General features: G+C 39.9%; 1 long non-coding RNA gene across 1 annotated transcript; it reads left to right on the forward strand.

Annotated features, from left to right (window-relative positions):
* Positions 1-800: 800 nt before the first annotated feature.
* LOC132609611 (uncharacterized) lies at positions 801-22,500 on the forward strand. The gene is made up of 2 exons (XR_009570893.1): positions 801-1,793; positions 22,199-22,500. It is a non-coding gene; the product is annotated as an uncharacterized LOC132609611 (long non-coding RNA).
* The last annotated feature ends 462 nt before the right edge of the window (positions 22,501-22,962 follow it).

Raw genomic sequence — 22,962 nt, forward strand, 5'->3', positions numbered from 1 at the left:
TGGATCGTTAATTGAGCGTAATTACCTTTGTATCAATGCTTGTGGCCATTGATCATTTTAGTTGCTTTCTAGGTTAGTTTTATCTTTGTTAGTTTTTAAATTAAAAATCGAATATTGAAAAAGTGTTTGGCTTTGCTTAGTTGATGATTAATCATTTACTTTCTCAACCGCCTTTATATTGTTCCCTGTGGATTCGACCCCGACTCATAGTTGGGTAAATTATATTGCATACAATCGTGTACACTTTTTCTTTAAGGATTGGATTTGGACGTTATCAATTTTGGCACCGTTGCTGAGGAATAATTTGGCTTATTTGGGTTAATTTGGGATTTAAGCTTACTTGCTTTAGTTCAAACTTGTGAATATTTTGTGTAATTATTTTCTTAGTTTTTTTCGTAAATGGCATCATATAATGAAAATTGGTCGGATGACAGTTGTTCATATTTTGATGACCCTTGTCCTTATTGTGGAGGACCACACCATGACAAAATTGATTGAATTCTCCCAAAGGCGGATTGTGCGCACAATTCCAAACTTATGAGTGGAGTAATTGTGATAGTTGTGGTTGTCAAAATGGTCATTGGGATAATTGTGCTTATTTATCCTTCCCTTCCCTGAACCCCCACTATGACGATTCTACTTTTAATTTTGATGATAATAGGGATATGGAAGTGGAGGAAGTTTCAAATGCTCAAAATGAGAGGATAATGCTCACGTTGGAGACCATCCTTGAACAAGTGGACAAACATAACTTAGCCGTTAAGGACTTGGGTCAAGCAATTAATTGCAATGACAAAGCTATTCACACATCAAATAAAATCATTGGTTGAGGATCATAATGCTCACCAACTTGAGGGTGTTGATAGTAGTCAAGAAAGGTCCATATTCGAAGGAGAAATTGAGCTTCATGATGAGATATTAAAAATTGAACATCCGCCAACCAACTCTATGCTTATTGGACATGCCGGAGAAGAAAGGAAATTAGATTCAATCGGTGTCATGGAAAATGTTGAAATTGACTCTAGTTCATTTGGGAGTGAGGATGTCAAAGATAGAGCAAATTTAAAAATGGAGCGTCTTGGACCGCATTCCAACCATTTTCAACATTGTACTAACCGAGCCTATGGAGGATTTTGAAAATGAAGAAGAAAGCATTTTCATTTTGGAGTTTGTCATGTTAAGAAGACAGAATGACATGCCTCACTTAAAGACCAAAAAATGCAAAATGGGATACTCGAGAGTTGGCCTCCTTGCTTTCCTACCACCGCCTCACGAGCATCACCGGAATCTTGATTCAAAGTTGGGCCGAAAATTCATATTATCAAAGTGGAGGAAAAAGTGGTAAAGTTAACTCATGTCGTGCCGCGACGTTAAATCAAGCGCTTGGTGGGAGACAACCCATCGTTTCCAAAATTCTAAGTCATTTTTGAAGTTTTATTTTTTAGAAAGTTTATCATATTATTTTTGACAATTCTACCAAATTTCACAATTTTTGGAATTGATTTAGATAGGATTTTGAGCGTTTGGTATGGCTGCATAGGCTAAAAAATGCACAAACTGCTTCTGCATATTAAATGAGCACACGAGGCAGTGCACTAGGCATAGCGAGCCCTTCCCTTGTGCGTAAGTTTTTTTTTTTTTTTTTTAAATATTTGAACACTTCACATCTTACCTCTGCCCCATCGACCCTACTCAAACCATAACACACGCACAACGGAAACAAAAGAAGCCAGTAACGAAAACAATTCTTTATTTTCGTTGTTCTTCTACAGCCATAATTCTCAGCAATTCAGGTATGTTTCTTCTTCCTCTCTTCTCTTCTCTGGATTTTAGTTTCTCTCTCCCCTCAATTTTCTTTTGTTGGCAGATTTTTTTTTTTTTTTGCTTCTTTTCTTCACTGGCTATTTTGATGTTGAGTTTGATGCTCAAATTGTGAAATTATGGTGTTGTTGTTTGATTGGGCTGAGACTATGATGATTGAACTATACTTCCCATGTTTTTGGGAGGGTAATTCAATGTTCTGGTTGGTATAAAATGTTTGGTTAAAGTTGTGCACACAACTTGTTCGACAAATTGCCGACGAGAAAAATTAGTTCGCTGGTGAAGTATGAGTAACCGAGCGACATTATAAGATGCGTAGAAGTAAGTTTTGGTGTGTAGTTCGGACACCTCGCTAGAACTTAAACATGAAGAGAGTGTTAAGCAATGTAAAACGTGGTTTTTGAGCTCTTTTGCATCGATGTCACTGTTAGGGTGGATAGTAAATTAAGATTCTGTTGCACTGTCCTTATTGTGAAACATGTAGCTTACTGTTTGGATATTTTGCTTGGTTCTTTTTGTGTGAGCTGGTGCAGCAACTTGTTAGCACAATTATTGTGAGTAGATACGTGAAATTAAAAGAGGGAGAAGGTTGAGAGATCTCTAGAACATTTTCATTGGTACTTAGCTCTTATGTGATGTTATATGTTGCTTTTTATATATGTCATATTCAACTCTTGATTAGTCATGCTTTTCATATATGCCAACTTATAGTAATTGAGTGTTGATCCTTTAAAGGAAGAAGTGAATTCAATACTTAAAATATTATACAGCTGAGTATGCCATCTATGACCATGCTTCTTAGAATTAGAATTGGACCACAGTGTCAGGGTGCTTTAAGGGAACAGTAGCCAAGTTTCTACTTCTAATTCTTGGACTTCACATATAATTGTTTGCTTTCCTATGGAGCAACTCTTTTGCAATGTTATGGTCAGGTTCCACTGAAGAATGACAAAGACAAAGCTCCAATCAAGAACAAACTAGCCTTTGATGCAAATAAATTTTCAGGGAGTCCCTCTTACTTTGCTTTTGTTGTTTAGTTGCTTTGAGGACAAGGCAACATTTTGACTTGGGGGAGGAGCTTAAACGTTGAATGATATTCATGTGATTTGTGGAATGATATAATTTGATGAATTTGGTAGATTGATTTAACTTTGGTATTTTTTAATGACATTTGTTTTAGTATGATTTTTTTTTAATTTTATTTTATATAGCTGTCTCACCTCTTAATAACTTCCACCTCACTAATTGCCAACCGCCAACCCCAAACTTAGGCGTTTTGGCCGTTGTTTGCATTTCTGAATCACTTAGGGAGATAGGGTGCCAAAAGATGAGTCAACATGAACAAAAGGGTAGGGCTTGTAATATGGTTGTCACCGAAAGAAAAAGAGTTAAGGCTCAAAAAAGGGGTTGACTAGGGAAAATCATGCAATGGGTAGGAAATATAAGGCTTAGTAACGATCCAAGGAATGCCTAATATCCTCTTTCAAACAAAGTGTAGTTTAGGATTTCGCCTTGACACTTTCCGGGCAAGTTCTAGATCACAATCATGTACAAGACTTGAATGAAAACACCTCACAACACATGGCACATGGATTACTTCACCATTTTCTAATTACTTCTCAACCAAGAATTCAAGGCCAACCAAAGATAACTTTTCAGTAAGCAATATGCCACCAAATGAGTCAAGTCAGTTATGTTATTCCCTTTAAGTACTTATGCGCACTAAAAACCATTTTTGAGAGGTATATTATCAAAACAAGATGAAAAACATACATGCCAAAAACTGATCAGACCATTACCATATAAGTCAAGATACTTTGCTATACTCAAAACAACAAACAAAACAAAACAAAACAATACAATCCACACTAACTAAACATTCCAGTTTCAACAGAAAATAAAAACTCCTGGGAGAGAACACTGATAAAGAAAACCCAAGAGCGCCAAAAATATCCACCAAAATAACCACCATCCAACACACAAAACACGAGCTACCCCCCACCCCCAACAAAATAGGCATTCATTGTCCCCAATGCATTAACTGTAAAACAAAAGGTGAGTAGCTCATTGGGTACGCGTTAAGCGTCGAGTGAGTGGAATCTGGGGGAGCAATGTCAGAGTCCATGTGAGAAGGAGTTTGATCAGCAAGAAGCATCTCCAAAGGTGGAACTATCATGGGTGCAATATCAACATGGTTACCACTCAAAGGCTCCGCAGGTGGAGGTGGACCAACTAGCTGTGGGAGTGGCATGTCAGTAGGGGGAGCGGCGAAAGTTCTGGCCTTGCCTGCTCGAAGAGGATATGGTGCTGCCTCAGTACCCATGCTTACCTCAAAAGACTGTTGCATAGCAACAAAGTTGTCAACCTCGAACTCATCAATACCCGCTGCACGTGCCTCACTGTGGGCTGTCTCAAGTCTCTCTCTAGCTCTGGCCTCCTGCAATGTCTTACTAACTAGGCCGACTCCGCTGTTTCACTGGCTAGGTCAACATCCATCTCATCCTCAAATTCTTCCACACTCGCTTCATCCTCTTCTTGCTCTTCAGCTAACTTATCAACCAATGGTCCAGTAGACCTAGTAGATGCAGTGGACCTAGTAGAAAATAAGTTTGTGCCCAATGGTAGAATGGGTTCACCAAGATCTATGTTTGGGATTTTTAGCCTCTGAACATCTGTCTTGACCTTTTCTAGGCTTGCCCGAATAGCTGGAAGGCCATCGTCACCACCACCCTCAATGCACTCCAATCTAAGCTCGATTGCCTGAACCCGCTCTGTTATCTGTGCTAGCTCCTTTTTGACCTCTTTGACTGCCTCTGTATGTGGTCTCATACCTGCCTCGATAGCTTCTTTGACATAGTCAGGAATGCAACCCACAAGTTAGTTCACCTTGGCATTCGCCGCTCTAATCAACCGCATACCCTGACTAGTGATCCCAGACCCATGGGAAGCTGAAGTAGAGGCAGGAATGGAAGTAGAAGAGCCCTCAGTGGTGGATGGGGCAGTCAAGGGTGAGCTCGGCGAGCTCCCTTGTCCATTTTACACTTACATGATTTTCTTGATTTTTTCACACTTTTGGACTCCTAGCTCGCTGAGCGCGGTCCAGGGCGAGCCCTTGCCTCACTTTGGGGCGAGCTCGGCGAGCTATCCTGTCAATTTTACACTCAGTCAATAGCGTTCAGTAAAATGGGCATAACTCCTAGTACAGAGCTCAGTTTGGTCTTCATAATGTACCGTTGGAAAGCTATTTCAAAGGGCTACAACTTTCATGTTTTAAGTTTTCTCATATTATCAACGGATTTTCCATAAATTGGTATGGAAGGCAGACACATCGAAAGCTTAGTCGATTCTACTGAATCTTAAGAACCTATCTATTAGCCATTTTGAGATGATCATATCTCCTTGGTCCGAACTCCAATTGGCCTGGTCCTTATATGCTTGGAAAGGTATTTCTATTTACTACAACTTTTATTAAGGAACCTTTTCCAAATTCTCAACGAATCAAGGTGTTATGATTACCCGAAATAGGCCCCTCAGCCAGTTTTGCAAAACATTCAAACCTTCAAATTTCCCCTGAAACTCTAACGATACGAGTCTAACCGTTATTTTAAGATACGGGGTGTTACAATATCTCCCCTTTGGGATCATTCGTCATCGAATGATGGGTTCTGATTAACTTGGCTGACGGAAACACGTATTCACTACTGTAATGAACACCTGAATGCTAATAAACTGAAAGAGATTGCTAAACTGAATAGCTTACTGAACTGAATAGCTATTGAACTGGCTGAATGAGGCTGACTGAGTGACTACTAAGCTAACTGAATACTGGAAACATGGAACTATAGAGTGAAATCTAAATGGGAAGATAAATTACCTTCGACATTTTCTGCTGACGATCAAGGATATCCACTGGAACTTCTTCATAAGACAAGCTATCATTGACCGTTATGCTATTAGTCGGGACAACTAATGACGGGTCTCCCACACACTTTCTCAACGTGGACACATGAAACACTGGATGCACAACAATCAAGTCTTGTGGCAACTCAAGCTCATAAGCCACTTGACTAACCTTTCGCTGGATTATGTATGGTCCAATATAGCGGAGACTAAGCTTCCCCTTCTTACCAAACCTCATAACTCTCTTCATAGGAAAAACTTTAAGAAACACCCAATCATCAACTTGAAACTCTAAGTCCTTTCGCCTCACATCTGTGTAAGCCTTCTGGCGACTCTGAGTTGTTCTCAAACGCTCTTGAATTAACTTGACTTCCTCCATAGCCTGATAGACCAAGTCTGGTCCTAACAACTCTGCTTCACCAACTTCGAACCAACCAATCGGTGATCTACAACTGCTCCCATACAAAGCTTCGTACGGTGCCAGCCCAATATTAGCATGGTAACTATTGTTGTAAGTAGACTCAATAAGAGGCAGGTGGTCATCCCAATTACCATTGAAATCAAGGACATATGCTTACTGAACTGAATGAATACATGATTACTGAACTGACATCTGAGTACTAAGCTGACATGAATATCTGAGTATTGAACTGACATAAATATTATAACATGAGATCTGAATAGCGTATCTGTCTGATCATCGGTCTGCGGATGAAAAGTTGTGCTGAGGTTAACCTTGGTACCCAATCCACTCTGAAATGATCTCCAAAAGTTTGCTGTGAACTGGGCACCACGATCTGAAATGATGGACGTTGGGTCCCATGAAGTCGAACGATTTCTCGAATAACAACTTACCATAGACCGGTGCTAAATCTGTCGTCTTAACAGGCAAGAAGTGTGCCGACTTCGTACGTCTGTCCACAATCACCCAAATCAGGTCGTGCCTCCTAATTGAACGAGATAGACCTGTTATAAAGTCCATATTTATCATTTCCCATTTCTAAACAGAAATATCTATATTCTGAGCCAAGCCGCCAAACCTCTGGTGTTCGGCTTTCACTTGCAGACAATTTGGGACACTTAGCCACAAACCCTGCCACATTCTTTTCATATCATTCCACCAATAACTCTCCTTAAGATCATGATACATCTTCGTGGAATCTGGGTGAATGGAATACTTGAAATTGTGAGCTTCTAACATAATCCACTCTCCGAGCCCATCTACATCTGGAAAGCATAATCTGCCTCGGTATCTCATGGTACCGTCATCTCCCCCTTGTTCAAAAGCCGAATCTTTATGTTTGTGAATCCCCTCTTTCACAAATTGTGAGCTTCTAACATAATCCACTCTCCGAGCCCATCTACATCTGGAAAGCATAATCTGCCTCGGTATCTCATGGTACCGTTATCTCCCCCTTGTTCAAAAGCCGAATCTTTATGTTTGTGAATCCCCTCTTTCACCTGCAACAAGTAGGGATCATCAAACTACTTCTCTCTAACTTCAATGACTAAGGAGGAATAAGCTATGTTCTGGGCAACAACTCCACCCACTTCGGAGTCTGAAAGCCAAACTTCTAGCTTGGATAAGCGGTGAACTTCTTTTACCATAGTTCTCTTGTCTGCCTCAATTATGAGCTGTGCTTCCCTTAATTTCTTTCTGAGATACTTCCTAAAATACTCATAGTACTGTTGTGCACTAAGTCTTTTACTAGCACCCTAAAGATAAAAGTCTCGTGCAATGGCACTACCTTGTGAGACATAACTGGACATGATCTTATAGCTTTTTTGTGATCGCCTAATCGATAATAACTGAACTTGACACAATTCGATTGACGATCATTCTACTCACTTCGGGTTTCTTCTAAATTGAGTCATATTACTTATGGATACTATCTCATTATGCCAACCTAACTGAACTGAGGTTCTTCATATCTCATGCTAACCCTTCGGGTCTTCAATTATCTCACAGGACTTACTGGCTATTTATGCATCTCCCCCTTAGACCAAGGCTAATGTCTTATACTTGCAAATTCTTCTCTTTTGTTGGGATCCAATTAACTTTTCTTATCTTCTGTAATTCCTTTGTACTCTACAACATTGACGACTCTTTTTTTTTCTTTTTCCGACTCACTTCTGAGCGATTTCTTATTGGGAAAAACTAAATGACTTACATGAACTGGTTGCTACTGGATTAATAACTGGCATACTTTATCTTAACGACTTAACTCTGCTCACACTGTAAATCTTAGGGAAACCCCTTCTTGACAACTCTTAAAGGCTATTCTTCTGTAGTTGCTCTCTAACAGCTTAGCTGATTTCTTCTTCCACTAATCACTCCACTGCGAATTTAAATTAAGCCCTTGGTTTCTAACACACATTCAGATGTATTCGAACTGTCACCCACTTAAGGTGTTCATCTGACCGAGGAAATCAAATCATACTTCTACTAGTTCTGCTAAAATTGCTAATGCATTGTATCTACTCAAAACTTACTTACTATTTTTCTGTTAATTACCTGCTAGCTTCATATTTTCTTATTCTGCTCTGAATAACCTAAGTTATTTCTAACTCTCCCTCTTCATCTGACGCAATTCTATGGTCGTATACTGTCTTTTCTGAACTATGGATCATACTTAAGAAACTTTCATCTATCTTATATGGAAAATTGGAACAACTAAACCCAAACATTCTATACACTTCAAAATCATATCAGACTGTACACATCTGGGATAAATACTTACTCGCATAGCTTAAGAGAGAACTGTCACATCTCCTTATCTCATAAAAATAATTACTTCTTATAGTAACTTACTACCGTCGTACTCTCTAACTCTGATCTGCCTAAACTTAAACAAACTAAAATCATTCCCAAAAATTTAATATCGTCTGCTCATGGTTCTTATTTCATACGTATCTCTTTTATTAACTGGCATAGTTCATATGAAAATTTCATCTGTGGTGATAACTAGGGATGCCTCTTTGTCCTGATGACCTGCTGAAGCATCCAAGCAGTCTTCACTGAGAACTGAAATACCAATCTTAGCTGTACTACAACCTGACTGGGCTTGAGAATTAAGAGGAGCCACCGAAACACACATCAAGGCCAAAACGATACACCCCTTGGTGTCTTCTATCACACTTGTTGCACATAAGATTCTGAAAACTTTTGTGGCTCACACTGGTATGTCACTGAGAGGCTGGTGCTCTTAAACTCTGTTTTTGGCTGAACTGACATTTTTGATCATATCTAGACCTCGAGACTAGTGCACTAGCTGCAGATGGAGTGGGTCCTGATAACCTCCTGTAGAAAACTTTCTGCCCCCACCTCCTTGAGGTCCTCCATGATTTATGTTTCCTGCAGACTTAGCTCCTTTTCTAATTTCTCTGATATTCTCTCCTTGTTGTCTCCCATTCTCCTTTCTCAAGAACATCATTATCATTCAACTTCCCATTCATTATACAACACCCTTTCTCGTGCAACTTACACTTTATTCCGCTTTCAATAGCACCTCAAGTATCATTCGTTACCAACAAGTATTTCACAATTGTATCCCTATGGGTAATCAACCTCAGTTGGGCCTTGAATTACCTGTTCGTCGCCTGCGCATTTGAAATGTACGTAATTCGATAGGAAGAGAAGTTTACTTATTACTCTAAGCTTCATGGCACGATCTAGAGTAGAAAGAAATAAGACAATACTGAATGTCTTGGTGGTCAACTGTGTATATGTGTGGGGCCCTCACACATATAAAAGATACCCCACTGGACACGGCTTCATAGACTCCCTAAGAGACTTGAATCAAGTGCTCTGATACCAAGCTTTGTCATGCCCCGAACCTGGGCCTGGATGTAACACGACACCCCGTGCTTGACTGCATGTGACCGAGCGAACCAACTGGCTAGCTGAATCAACATGTGATACCAAAACATAACTGACTTATAAAATAAAACTAACACATGCTGATTAACTGGAAGTCTGACTGAATTATGATAATGCGGAAATACTTAGACAATCTTAAAATATCTGAAAGTAGCCAACATGGCTAAACCAAAACAACTGAACAACTGAGTATAACTGCCAACAAGGCTAACATAACAAATATCTGACTGTCTGGACGGTGCCTATGAAGCCTCTAAGAATACTGAATAATAGAGTTGTCTAAAAACTAAAATAACTAGATAGCTGACAACGCCCCGAAGGAATCTGGGGCTCACTAATAGCTGATACGTGCACTCTTAAATAGCTGAGTCGTCAACCTGTATATCGCGATGCAGGCCCCCAAGCAATAAAAAAGGACATCAACACATTTGAATTTTACTGGTATGTAAAGCAACTGAAGCAATAAAGTACTGGAACTGAAACTGATAACTGATAACTATAAACTGTGATAGCAAAGGAAGTAGAGATATGAATGCTCCCTGCTTTGTATCTGAATCATCTGTTTTATCTGTGTTTGTAAATGTGGGGCCTCAGCCCAATAATAAATGCACGCTATGGCCTCGGCCAAGTATACGTATACATAAGACTATGTCCTTAGGCAAAATCACATATGTTTAATTATGCTTAATTAATAAAGACTGAGACCATAACAACAATGAACAATACTGAACTGAAATAGACATGCTGGACTGAACTGAAAACATTGACTGTTTCTGAGCATACTGAATTTCTAGACTGAGACTTTTGTGGTAACAATACATAAGACTATAAAGATTATGTGCTGAGTTCATGATATTTAAATTGACAACCATGAACGAATTCTGGAACTGCAACCCTAGAAGATGACAGTTCTATAATATATCATGAAACTAGGGCTAAACTGTATTCTGAGTCAAATTATTGACAAGTATGAAGAATGAGACGTAGGGAGAATCATAAACGTTCCCTAATGTAGATAGTTAGCTTCACATACCTGTAATCGCTCCAATCCAACGAACTAAACTACTTTTCTGACGTAGAACACCAAAACTCTAGCTTTGAATCACTTAGGAAGGATTTACCTTGGAAATCCTATGTTTTGGTTGAAGAATCATGTTACTAATCATGAATAATTGTTGGAATTACTTAGGAATCATTAGAGCGATCTTATCTTGACGTGGGAGGATGAATAAGGAGGAAAACGGTTGCTTAGGGCTTTAGAACGAAGTTGTAATGTCTTATAACTAAAATTTTGAGTTAAGTGTTGAATTTATAGCATGGGGCATTTTGGACCCCCTGGCTTGCCGAGCGCGGTCTATGGCTTGCCCCTGCCTCACTTTGGGGCAAGCTCCGCGAGCTCCCTTGTCCATTTTACACTTAGACTATTTTCTTGAATTTTTCCTACTTTTGGACGCCTACCTCGCTGAGCGCGGTCCAAAACGAGTCCTTCGTTTTGGGGCAAGCTCAGCGAGCTCCCCTGTCAATTTTACACTCAGTCAACAGTGTTCAGTAAAATGAGCATAACTCCTAGCACAGGGCTCCGTTTGGGTTCCACAATATATCGTTGGAACGCTATTTCAAAGGGCTACAACTTTCATGTTTTAAGGTTTCTCAAATTATCAACGGATTTTCCATAAATTGGGCTGGAAGGCAGACCTATCGAAAACTTTGTCGATTCTACCGAATCTTAAGAACCTCTCTATTAGCCGTTTTGAGACAATCATATCTCCTTAGTCCGAACTCCAATTGGCCTGGTCCTTATATGCTTGGAAAGGTATTTCTATGTACTACAATTTTCATTAAGGAATCTTTTCCAAATTCTCAACGAATCAAGGTGTTATGGTTACCCAAAATAGGCCCCTCAGCCACTTTCGCAAAACGTTCAAACCTTCAAATTTCCTTTGAAACTCTAACGATACGCGTCTAACCTTTAATTTTTACAATACGGGGTGTTACAATAGGGAAACGCTGTAACTGGTGGGATTCAAAAGGGCATGCATCCTTTAAAAACAAAAAAGTCGTCGGTCGGGTCGGGTAGAATGACTCGTGATTTTTTTGGTTACCAGCAGCACATGTGAGTCGCTGATGCTAACGCAGACACTACCTGCGAATCGCATGTGTTGACACAATGCCGCATTTGTTGACAGATATATTGCCATTTCCCATCTTGTCACCTGCACCACCTGCGAGATGCAGGTGATACCTGCATGCACCACCTGCGAGACGCAGGTGATGCTATAGGTGTTGTCATTGAACACTTTGCCATTTTTCTCTTTTCAAGTGTATTCCCTCTCATTCCTACACACTTAAAACACATATTAAAAATATCACGAAAGTAAAAAAAAAAACATACATATGAAAGTAAAAGCTTGGGTTGCCTCCCAAGAAACGCTTGATTTTCATCGCGGCACGACATTGTTACCCTCTTTTCATGGTTCATTGAGGCAATTCTCCTCAATACTCTTCGTCTCCAACTCATTTGGAAGTCCCAAGTATTGTTTAACCAGCTGCCCATTCACTTTGATACGATCTCCATTTTGACAAGCAATTTCAATCGCTCCATGCGTGAATACTTGTGTTACTTCAAAGGGACCGGACGATTTGGATTTCAATTTTCCGGGAAACAACCGGAGCCTTGAATTGAACAATAATACACGATCTCCGGGGCTAAATTCTCTTTGCAAGATCTTTTTATCATGAAAGTGCTTCATGGGGGACTTGCAGAGTGAGGAGCTAACATAAGCTTTAAATCGGAATTCATCAAGTTCATTAAGTTGTTCAATTCTCAAGTTTGAGGCGTCACCCTAATCTAGATTCAATTTTTTCAAAGCCCACAGTGCCTTATGTTTAAGTTCCACCGGAAGATGATAAGCTTTGCCAAATACCAATTGATAAGGAGACATGCCGATTGGTGTCTTGTAAGCCGTTCGGTAAGCCCATAGAGCATCATCCAATTTCTTTGACCAATCGATCCAATTAGCATTCACTGTTTTAGAGAGTATGCTCTTGATCTCCCTATTTGACACTTCAACTTGTCCACTTGTTTGGGGATGATAAGGGGTGGCAACTCGATGCTTAACTCCATACTTTTCAAGTAGAGCCTTGAATAACCGATTGCAAAAATGAGAGCCCCCATCACTAATGATTTCCCTTGGAGTCCCAAACCTCGAGAAATTATACCTCTTCAAGAATGTGGTGACACTTCTTCCTTCATTATTAGGGGGTGCGATGGCCTCCACACATTTGGACACATAGTCCACCGCCACAAGAATGTACTTGTTATTATAGGAACTCACAAATGGACCCATATATCAATGCCCCAAACATTGAACAATTCAACTTCAAAAATCGGTGTCATTGGTAGCTCATGCCTTCTTGAGATGCCCCCATGCCTTTGACACTGATCATACGCTTTCACAAAGTCATGGGTATCTTGATAGGTTGTTGGCCAATAAAAGCCACTTTGAAGAACCTTAGCCGCCGTCTTTGAGTTACTATGATGGCCACCCACGGGTGATAAGTGACAAGACTCAATGATGGGCATCATTTCTACTTCGGGTATGCACCTCCTTGTGGTGTTATCGGCACAAACCCGGAATAGATATGGCTCATCCCAATAGAATATCTGGACGTCACTCAAGAAATTTTTCTTTTGGTAGAAGTTCAAATCCTCCGGCATGATGTCACTAGCATGATAATTTGCAAAGTCGGCATACCATGGAATCATATCATATGACCCCACCATCACTTGCTCATCCGGGAATGATTCATTAATTTGAAGGCCATCCGATGGCCTCCCACCTTCTTCAAGAGGAGATAAATGGTCCGCCACTTGATTTTCACGCCCCTTTCTATCCTTGACTTCGAAGTCAAATTCTTGCAAGAGAAGAACCTAATGTATCAACATCGGCTTTGCCTCTTTCTTTGTCATGAGGTAACGTAGAGCCGCATGATCGGTGTGTACAACCACATGGATTCCCAACAAGTATGCACGAAACTTCTCAAAAGCAAAGACAATGGCAAGCAACTCTTGCTCGGTGACTGTGTAGTTTAATTGGGCCCCATTAAGAGTCTTGCTTGCATAGAAAATTGAATGAAAGATCTTTTCACGTTATTGGCCAAGCACGGTCTCATTGCAAACCCACTTGCATCACACATGAGCTTAAAGGGCTTAGACCAATCCAGAGTGATAATGATGGGAGCCGATGCGAGTCTCTCTTTTAAACAATTAAAAGCCTTTAGGCTAGCATCATTAAATACGAATTTCGATTCTTTCTCCAATAGCTTGCAAAGAAGATTGGCCACTTTTAAGAAATCCTTGATGAACCTTCGATAAAACCCGGCACGCCCAAGGAAGCTTCGAACACCTTTGACTGAGATTGGGGGAGTAAGCTTGACAATAACTTTAATTTTAGTTTGATCAACCTCAAGCCCCTTCTCTGAAATTTTGTGCCCCAAAACTATGCCTTCATATCTTTTTAATACTTGAGCTAGATTATCTAAGCAATCATCAAAGGAGTCCCCAACTACGAAAAAGTCATCCATGAAGATTTCAATGGACTCCTCAACCATGTCGGAGAAGACGGACATCATGCAACGTTGGAAAGTTGTGGGAGCATTGCACAACCCAAATGACATTCTCTTGAAAGTAAAAGTCCTGTAGGGATAAGTGAATGTGGTTTTCTCTTGATCTTCCGAGGCAATAGTGATTTGGTTGTACCCCGAGTAGCCATCCAAGAAGCAATAGAAATCTCTTCCCGCAAGCCTATCAAGCATTTGATCCATAAAAGGCATTGGGAAATGATCCCTCTTTGTCCACCGATTCAACTTGCTATAGTCCGTGCACATTCTCCAACCGATAACCGTACGAGTTGGAATCAACTCATTTTTCTCATTTGGCACAACAGTGATCCCACCCTTTTTGGGTACACATTGAATCGGACTAACCCATAGGCTATCTGCTATCGGGTACACAACACCGTCATCTAACCGCTTGATGATTTCCACTTTAATCACTTCTTGCATGGGAGGATTCAACCTCCTTTGGTGCTCAACACTAGGTTCACAATCTTCATCAAGTTGGATTTTATGGGTGCAAATTCCGAGGGGAATTCCTTGAATATCCGCAATACACCACCCAATTGCCTTTTTGTACTTCCTTAAGATCACCATTAGTCGTTCTCTTTGTTCATCCGTCAACCGGGCGGGGCTTATCACAGGCAAAGTATTGGTTGGTCCAAAGAATGCATACCTCAAATGTGGAGGAAGAGGTTTGAGTTCCAAGGTGGGAGGCTTAATGATAGAGGGCTTTGCGGGAGGCTTCTCACTGTTTTCTAGATCAAGATCAAGCTTTTTGGGATTGTATTTGTATGTACCCAACCGCACTAATGCATTTACCGTTTCCTCGAATTCTTCTTAATTTTCCCCCTCATAGTTCATTATCACCGCCGCCAACATCTCACCCACATGTTCATGCTCAACGGTTGTCTCTATGGCTTCATCAATTGTATCAATAATCGACACCACTCATATCCGCCGGTTGTTTCATTGACTTGCAAATATGGAAAGTGATCTCTTCATCATTCATTCTAAATTTTAAATCACCCCTCTCCACATCTACAAGAGCAGGCCCCGTAGCTAAGAAAGGTCTTCCCAAGATTATGGCACTTCGAAATCAACTTCACAGTCTAAAATCACAACGTCGGCTGGAAAAATGAATCAGTTAACTCTCACAAGCACATCATAAAGAATACCCGCTAGTTTCTTTACGGTTCTATCTGCCATTAGCAACCTCCTAGTTGTGGGCCGAGGATTGCCCAAACCCAATTTGTTAAAGATAGCAAGAGGCATCAAGTTGATGCTTGCTCCAAGGTCACATAAGGCCTTTGCAAACTTATACATCCCAATTGTTCAAGGAATGGTGAAAGCTCTCGGGTCTTCTTTCTTTTGAACCAAAGCTTTTGTTACAATAGAGCTACAATAATGTGTACCCCCCCCCCCCCCCCCCCCCCCCCCCCCGCAAGCCTATCAAGCATTTGATCCATAAAAGGCATTGGGAAATGATCCCTCTTTGTCCACCGATTCAACTTGCTATAGTCCGTGCACATTCTCCAACCGATAACCGTACGAGTTGGAATCAACTCATTTTTCTCATTTGGCACAACAGTGATCCCACCCTTTTTGGGTACACATTGAATCGGACTAACCCATAGGCTATCTGCTATCGGGTACACAACACCGTCATCTAACCGCTTGATGATTTCCACTTTAATCACTTCTTGCATGGGAGGATTCAACCTCCTTTGGTGCTCAACACTAGGTTCACAATCTTCATCAAGTTGGATTTTATGGGTGCAAATTCCGAGGGGAATTCCTTGAATATCCGCAATACACCACCCAATTGCCTTTTTGTACTTCCTTAAGATCACCATTAGTCGTTCTCTTTGTTCATCCGTCAACCGGGCGGGGCTTATCACAGGCAAAGTATTGGTTGGTCCAAAGAATGCATACCTCAAATGTGGAGGAAGAGGTTTGAGTTCCAAGGTGGGAGGCTTAATGATAGAGGGCTTTGCGGGAGGCTTCTCACTGTTTTCTAGATCAAGATCAAGCTTTTTGGGATTGTATTTGTATGTACCCAACCGCACTAATGCATTTACCGTTTCCTCGAATTCTTCTTAATTTTCCCCCTCATAGTTCATTATCACCGCCGCCAACATCTCACCCACATGTTCATGCTCAACGGTTGTCTCTATGGCTTCATCAATTGTATCAATAATCGACACAACACTCATATCCGCCGGTTGTTTCATTGACTTGCAAATATGGAAAGTGATCTCTTCATCATTCATTCTAAATTTTAAATCACCCCTCTCCACATCTACAAGAGCAGGCCCCGTAGCTAAGAAAGGTCTTCCCAAGATTATGGCACTTCGAAATCAACTTCACAGTCTAAAATCACAACGTCGGCTGGAAAAATGAATCAGTTAACTCTCACAAGCACATCATAAAGAATACCCGCTAGTTTCTTTACGGTTCTATCTGCCATTAGCAACCTCCTAGTTGTGGGCCGAGGATTGCCCAAACCCAATTTGTTAAAGATAGCAAGAGGCATCAAGTTGATGCTTGCTCCAAGGTCACATAAGGCCTTTGCAAACTTATACATCCCAATTGTTCAAGGAATGGTGAAAGCTCTCGGGTCTTCTTTCTTTTGAACCAAAGCTTTTGTTACAATAGAGCTACAATAATGTGTACCCCCCCCCCCCCCCCCCCCCGCCCCCCCCCCCCCCCAAATATTTCAAACTAGTATGCCTCCTCTTGGTTACAAGATCTTTCATGAGTTTCGCATACCCGGGCATTTGTTCAAGTGCCTCCACCAATGGATTATTGATTGAACGTTGTTTCAATTTCTCGATGAACTTGAGAAATTTTCCATCATCCGCTTTCTGAGCCAATCTTTGAGGAAATGGAGGAGGAGGTTTATGAATAGGCTTTAAAACTTTAGGAACCTCCTCTACCAATTTCTCGCCTTCCGGGTCTTCATCACCTTCGGGAACAGTTTCTATTACAATGGGCTCCTCAATAGTCGTCCGCTTCTTTTTCATCTATACTTCTTCTTCATTGACCCTTGGTTCTTCAATACTTTCCGCTTCATCAACCGACCCCTTTTTTATCACCAACTCTTCTAACCCAATTGTTTTCCCACTCCTAGTAGTGATTGCATTGCATTTTTGTTCATCATTTGTCGGATTTGCAACCGTGTCACTAGGGAGTGTGCCCTTTTACCTTTGATTGAGTTGAGCCGAGATTTGGCTAAGTTGTGACTCAATTTGTTTAATGGAAGTGGAATGAGAGCTCACCACTTGCCCCATTTCTTTGCAAAAGGAATCGGTTGGCTCCACTTTCTTCAAAACTTTTGATAGCATATCCTCTATTTTGGAACTAGCGGGGTCGCTAGTGGATGGTTGGCTTGAAATAATTTGGTTCCCCGTAGGTGGGACATAAGGATTTGAATTCCGGTGGTTGTTGCAGTTGTTGTTGTAACCACCTTGATTATTGTCCTGCCAATGAGAATTCCCATTATCTTTTTTCCATCCTTGATTTCCACTATCTTTGTTCCAACCTTGATTCCCTTGACCTTGCCACCAAAACCCTTGATTAGGACCTTGGTAGTTCGGACGGGAACCCCCCACCTGATTGTTTATAAAGTTGGCATTCTTCTCACACTTGGAAGCATTGTTCATCCATAGAATCCCCTTCACTAGATCCTACCACATTAACTCGCTTGGAGCCTCCACCCAACATATGTTCTGTGAGAAGATCCATTTGAGTAACCAATTTTGCCATGCTTTCATCTTTCTCTCTTTTTCCTTATTGATTGCCTCTCGAGACAAGAAAATTTTGGAAGGACCTCCTTCAACCACTTTCGACTCCTTAGTGTGCCAAGCTTCGTTGGTCTCAGTCAATTTATCTAGGAGAGCACTCATCACCGCATAAGAGTTTTCCATCACGGACCCACCCGTAATATTATTAGCCACCAATTTGTTGACCGTATCAAGTGACTGGTAGAATGTTTGGAGTAGAACGCTATCGGGAAACCCATGCTTTCGACAACTCTTAACTTTCTTTTTGAAATAAGTCCAAGCCTCGTGTAGAGCCTCAACCGAAAGTTGACGAAAGTTGTTGATTTTGTCACGGAGTTGTAGCATCCGGGAAGGATGGTAATAGACTCGGCTAGATGATCATCCAACCGTGCGGTGGCCTCGCCCGTGAGAGAGAACGGAAAGAGCTTCAACCTGACAATCTCAGCGGAGACATTTGAATGCACATTAGTAGTGCAAACCCCAAGAAAGTTATTTATGTGCCTATTCAGGTCATCCGTTGGTAGGCCCCGAATAAGCCCTTGGTGTTGAGCAGGTGTAACATAGTATTGTTCACAAGGAAACTTTCGTTTCCTTGAACTAGAGGTGTCTGAATAGCGGCTGCATCACCTGGCTTGAAAATCATTTCATCATTAGAGTTATTATGCCCCATTGCACCTGAGTCAACACATTACAACAAACAAAAACAAGAAGATAAATAAAGACCAATAGTAGAGTTTTACACTAATTGGTAAATTTCTAGACCATATTTTCTGGCAACGGCGCCAAAATTTGATACGCCCACATTACACCTTTAATATTAGGAGTAAGCGGTCATTGTCAAATATAGAACCCAACAAGGTTGGGGTCGAATCCCATAGAGAATATAATGAAGAAATATACTTGCTAAGTGTAACGCTCGACTATTAGTCTATATTTCAAGGGAGAGGGGAAGATAATAATGATTGGTTTGAAGTTTGATCATTAATGTCTAAGAGTAGTTGTTATAAAATGTAAACTATTGATAAAGGGACCAAGGTTGCGGTTCCAATGGAAAGTAATGCAATGGGTATCAATTCAACTTCTTCAAATGTCTAGATGCGATTAAACATGAGCTACGCAATTTTATCAAAAGTCTCTCAACCAAATTGATAAATATCATTACTAATCTTTCTCAATCCTTAGAATGTGGAAAATGTGAACACCCACTATGTTTCAAGTTAGCTTTCCTATCTCTAGCTCAAGCTATTAGATGGATTTAATGATCCAAATCCTTGCTATCTAACTCTTTCCCTAACTGTAACTTTCTTTCTCAAGCAAAGTAAAAGTACTTAGGCACAAATGGTGTTTGCAACCATTAAGAGACATTAAGGCATAAAGAGTTGATAGAATGCATCATTAACATCTAAATAAAGTTTAAATATGAAACTCAATCACATAACTAACACATTTGGTCCCACAACCTTAGCTAATGGGTTTAGCTACTCATTTCCATTAAGTAAAAGACAAAGGTAAATAAAGTATTCATAAATGCTTACAAAGTTAATGGAAGATGACAACAAAAGTGGAAGATTCCTCTTTTATGTCTCAACAACCAATAATCAATGGGCTTCCACAAAAAGACATCTAAAATAAAGTATGGAATTTGTTTTACAAAACCCTAGGAGAGTATTTATAGCCTTCCAAAACGGGAACAAATTGTGGACGAAAATATCCCTGCGTGTCTGCCTGTGTCTCGCAGGTTGTGTCGTATGTGCAACCTGTGAACCGCATGCGGTGCACAGCTCTCGCATGTCTTGCACTTTGGGTAAGTCACTTGTAGCAGATGCGATCTTGGATTCATCTCAGATGTGGCACCTGCGAGACGCAGGTGCCACTCGCAGATGTTGCAGCCAATTTCTTCAGAATTCTAAAATCTCTACACACACTTGCTGCAACACATGCGTCTCACATGTGTGACCTGCGACTCGCAAGTTATGCTTCTTCTATTTTGGCTTGTTTTGCTTCATTATTCTCTCTGAACCTGTTATCCTACAAATCAACACAAACATACGAAAAGTAACACCAAAAGTGTTTGAAGAGTTACAAAATCCTAAGGAATTTGCATTGAATGTGCCGTAATTTCACGGCACGTCAGGAAGTAAAGACAGTTTTGAGTGTCCTGGGATTGTTCGCTGTTGATTCAACTTCTGTGGTGTTACAACAGTTTAAAGAGCGAGTATTGAGAAGATTCGAGTTGACAAAGGAAGATATTTGGTGCTCAATACAGCAAAGATCACCCACAAGAAAAACTAATGAACTTGCGAGAAGCGATCAGGTTAGAGGCGATTTACTGGCAAAGGGAATTGCTCTAATGGATGTAGGAACACAAACTATTTGGAGGCCTTGCGGAGTAATTGTTTATTTTATTTTTGGATAGGCGACCTCTCCTGTTAATCAATTTGATGATCGCAGTTTAGCTATGCTTAAAACTTCGGCAGATGATTACTATTCGCATATGCATTATTGATTTGCTGTCTTATGAACTTCCTCAAATGAAATGAAAGCTAGAAGAAGAGCCTATAGTGCTGTCTTTTCCATTTAAGATAATGTCATGTGTGGAACTGAGACGGGAACTTGCTTTTACAATTTTATAGGATCACAGCCTGTACAGTTGAAGAGTTGGAGAAAAATGTAGTTCATGTTAGACTGAGAGATGTTAGTGAACCTAACTCCAGAAAGCCTGATTATTATTCATGTCGAAGATACGAATGACTTAATTTTTCTACTTCAAAGATATTGAAATATTCTACTTTTTACAGTTAGATGCCTCCATTCAGTTAGTCTAGGTATTTTTTCTACTTATGATTCCATATGGTGAAGTCCCGTGGTTTTCTCCTTGCGGAGGTGAAGGTGCTTAAATTTCCTAAGATATTCCCAAACCATGTAGCCAACAATGTGCTCTAAATTGTGCTCTTATTAGAATGCTATGTACCATTTTATATGAAATTGTATAAGCCTACTTAATTACTTTGCTTAATAGCTGATTAGATCCAATAATATTATGATTAACATAATATCATGAATCATACAATTGTTAAAAGCCTCCCTCTATTTGATATTTCTTGAGTTCTTTACCTTTTTTACAATCTGATGGTTCTCTTTTTGTGGTTTTGGAGCATTCAAACTTTATGGCATATAGCTTGTGATCTGTTGGTTGTCCTGTTTGATCTGAAGCTGATTTTATACACTGGACACCCCTGGATTATAATAGGAAAATTGTTGCAGTACAGAGGCTAAATGTGTCGTCTTTCACTATGCTTCCCCTTCTCCTCATTATTTGTGCTCATCATTCATTTGTTCTCAGTCCTACCTAGAGTGCTTCTGTGCAATCGAGGACAACAAACAGTTGTGCTCTGTTAAGGGTATTCTTAGACTCTCTGACGTATATGCTGAATCAAGAAGAATCTCTTTTTTACTTTGTGTGTGAGTGGAGGTTCTTAAGTGAATTGACTGATACTAAATTTGCAGATCTGGTCTCAATGTAGGATCTTACAAATTTTACAGTGGTATGGACATTGGAATTATTTTTCTAGAATTTGTAAATCTCTATTTCGGTATTATCAATCATTCAAATGCTTTGTGTTAAGGAATCCTGCTTTGGGGATTCCTTGACGTTATTCTGGGAAGAATGACGACGGCAAGAGGGACAGAAAGTTTTATTAGCCTCTGACATAGCATTACAAAAACAGAAGAAAAAAAACAACTGTGAGTTGAGTACCTCTTTACTGCTTGCGTGAAGATATATGGGTGTCTGCTTTGCAGGATAAAGTAACTATACTTCAATTTGCTTGAATTGATGGTTCAGAATCATAAGATTTGCCCAACATACATAAGTTGATATAGACTTATTCCAATTATGCCTTATTATTAATATAAATTAATAATATTTTGGACGAATGTTGTATTTTCCTAGTTAGCAAAGGTTATCATGTTCCTTCCTACATGTAGATTGCCTAGGAAGGAAAGATATATTCATGGGATGGAGCATGTGCCAACAATATTCATGTATATGCAGAAAAATGTAATAAGCTACTGGTTTTATTCTTTTGATATTTTTGCATTTTCTCTGGAAAGATTCTGGTTTATAAATTCCATGCTTCAGGCTAATGGCACTATACTGAGTTTTGAAATTTGATGTTTCCGAAATCGCATGTTACAGGTTGAAGGGAAGTGCTTAACTTTGACCAAGAGAATGATAATATCCACAAAGGAAACTTTCAGTGCCTTATGGTTGATCAATAGAGGATGACGGGATCTACAGGAAGCATAAGGAAAGTCATAAATTATGATCTCTTAATGGAACATGTAACCTTGAATGGCTGAAATGATTTTCAAAGGGAGGCATGCATAGCCGTCCCCTTTAATTACTATTTTGTTCATTCTAACATAAAAGTGGATAAGCTTATGTACTTTTTGAATTCGTAATCTTTGGTAATCCTTGATATATACTTTAATGTTTTATTTGAGCAAATGATATCTTCAAACAAAAGGACCACTTGAAAATCCAAATAAAAGGACCACTTCAAACAAAAGCACCACATGAAAGTTCAAAATCGTATCCGCAAGGTAAATTATTTAATTTGTATAAAATCATTAATTTTTGTAACTTCTAAAAATATATAATTTCTTATATCTCTAATGAATAATTTCCCACTAAATTCACAGCAATAAAATCCCCAAGTAATTTTTACGGTAATAAAACTCCCAGGCAGTGTTATAAAAGGCGGGGGGTGAGACAGGGCATTTTACTTAGTATGGGGCGAGGCATAAGCCCTGAGGCACCGGGCGTCAGCCCCATGAATCTTTAAATTTTTTATTTAAAATGTAGTAAAATAGTATAACAACACACAAATTATAAAAAATATATTAATAGTTTTATAAAATTAAAAACATGATTAAAGAAACTCGTTGAAAAAAAAACTT

This window comes from Lycium barbarum, chromosome 9, assembly GCF_019175385.1.
Source record: "Lycium barbarum isolate Lr01 chromosome 9, ASM1917538v2, whole genome shotgun sequence".
Lineage (NCBI taxonomy): Eukaryota > Viridiplantae > Streptophyta > Magnoliopsida > Solanales > Solanaceae > Lycium > Lycium barbarum.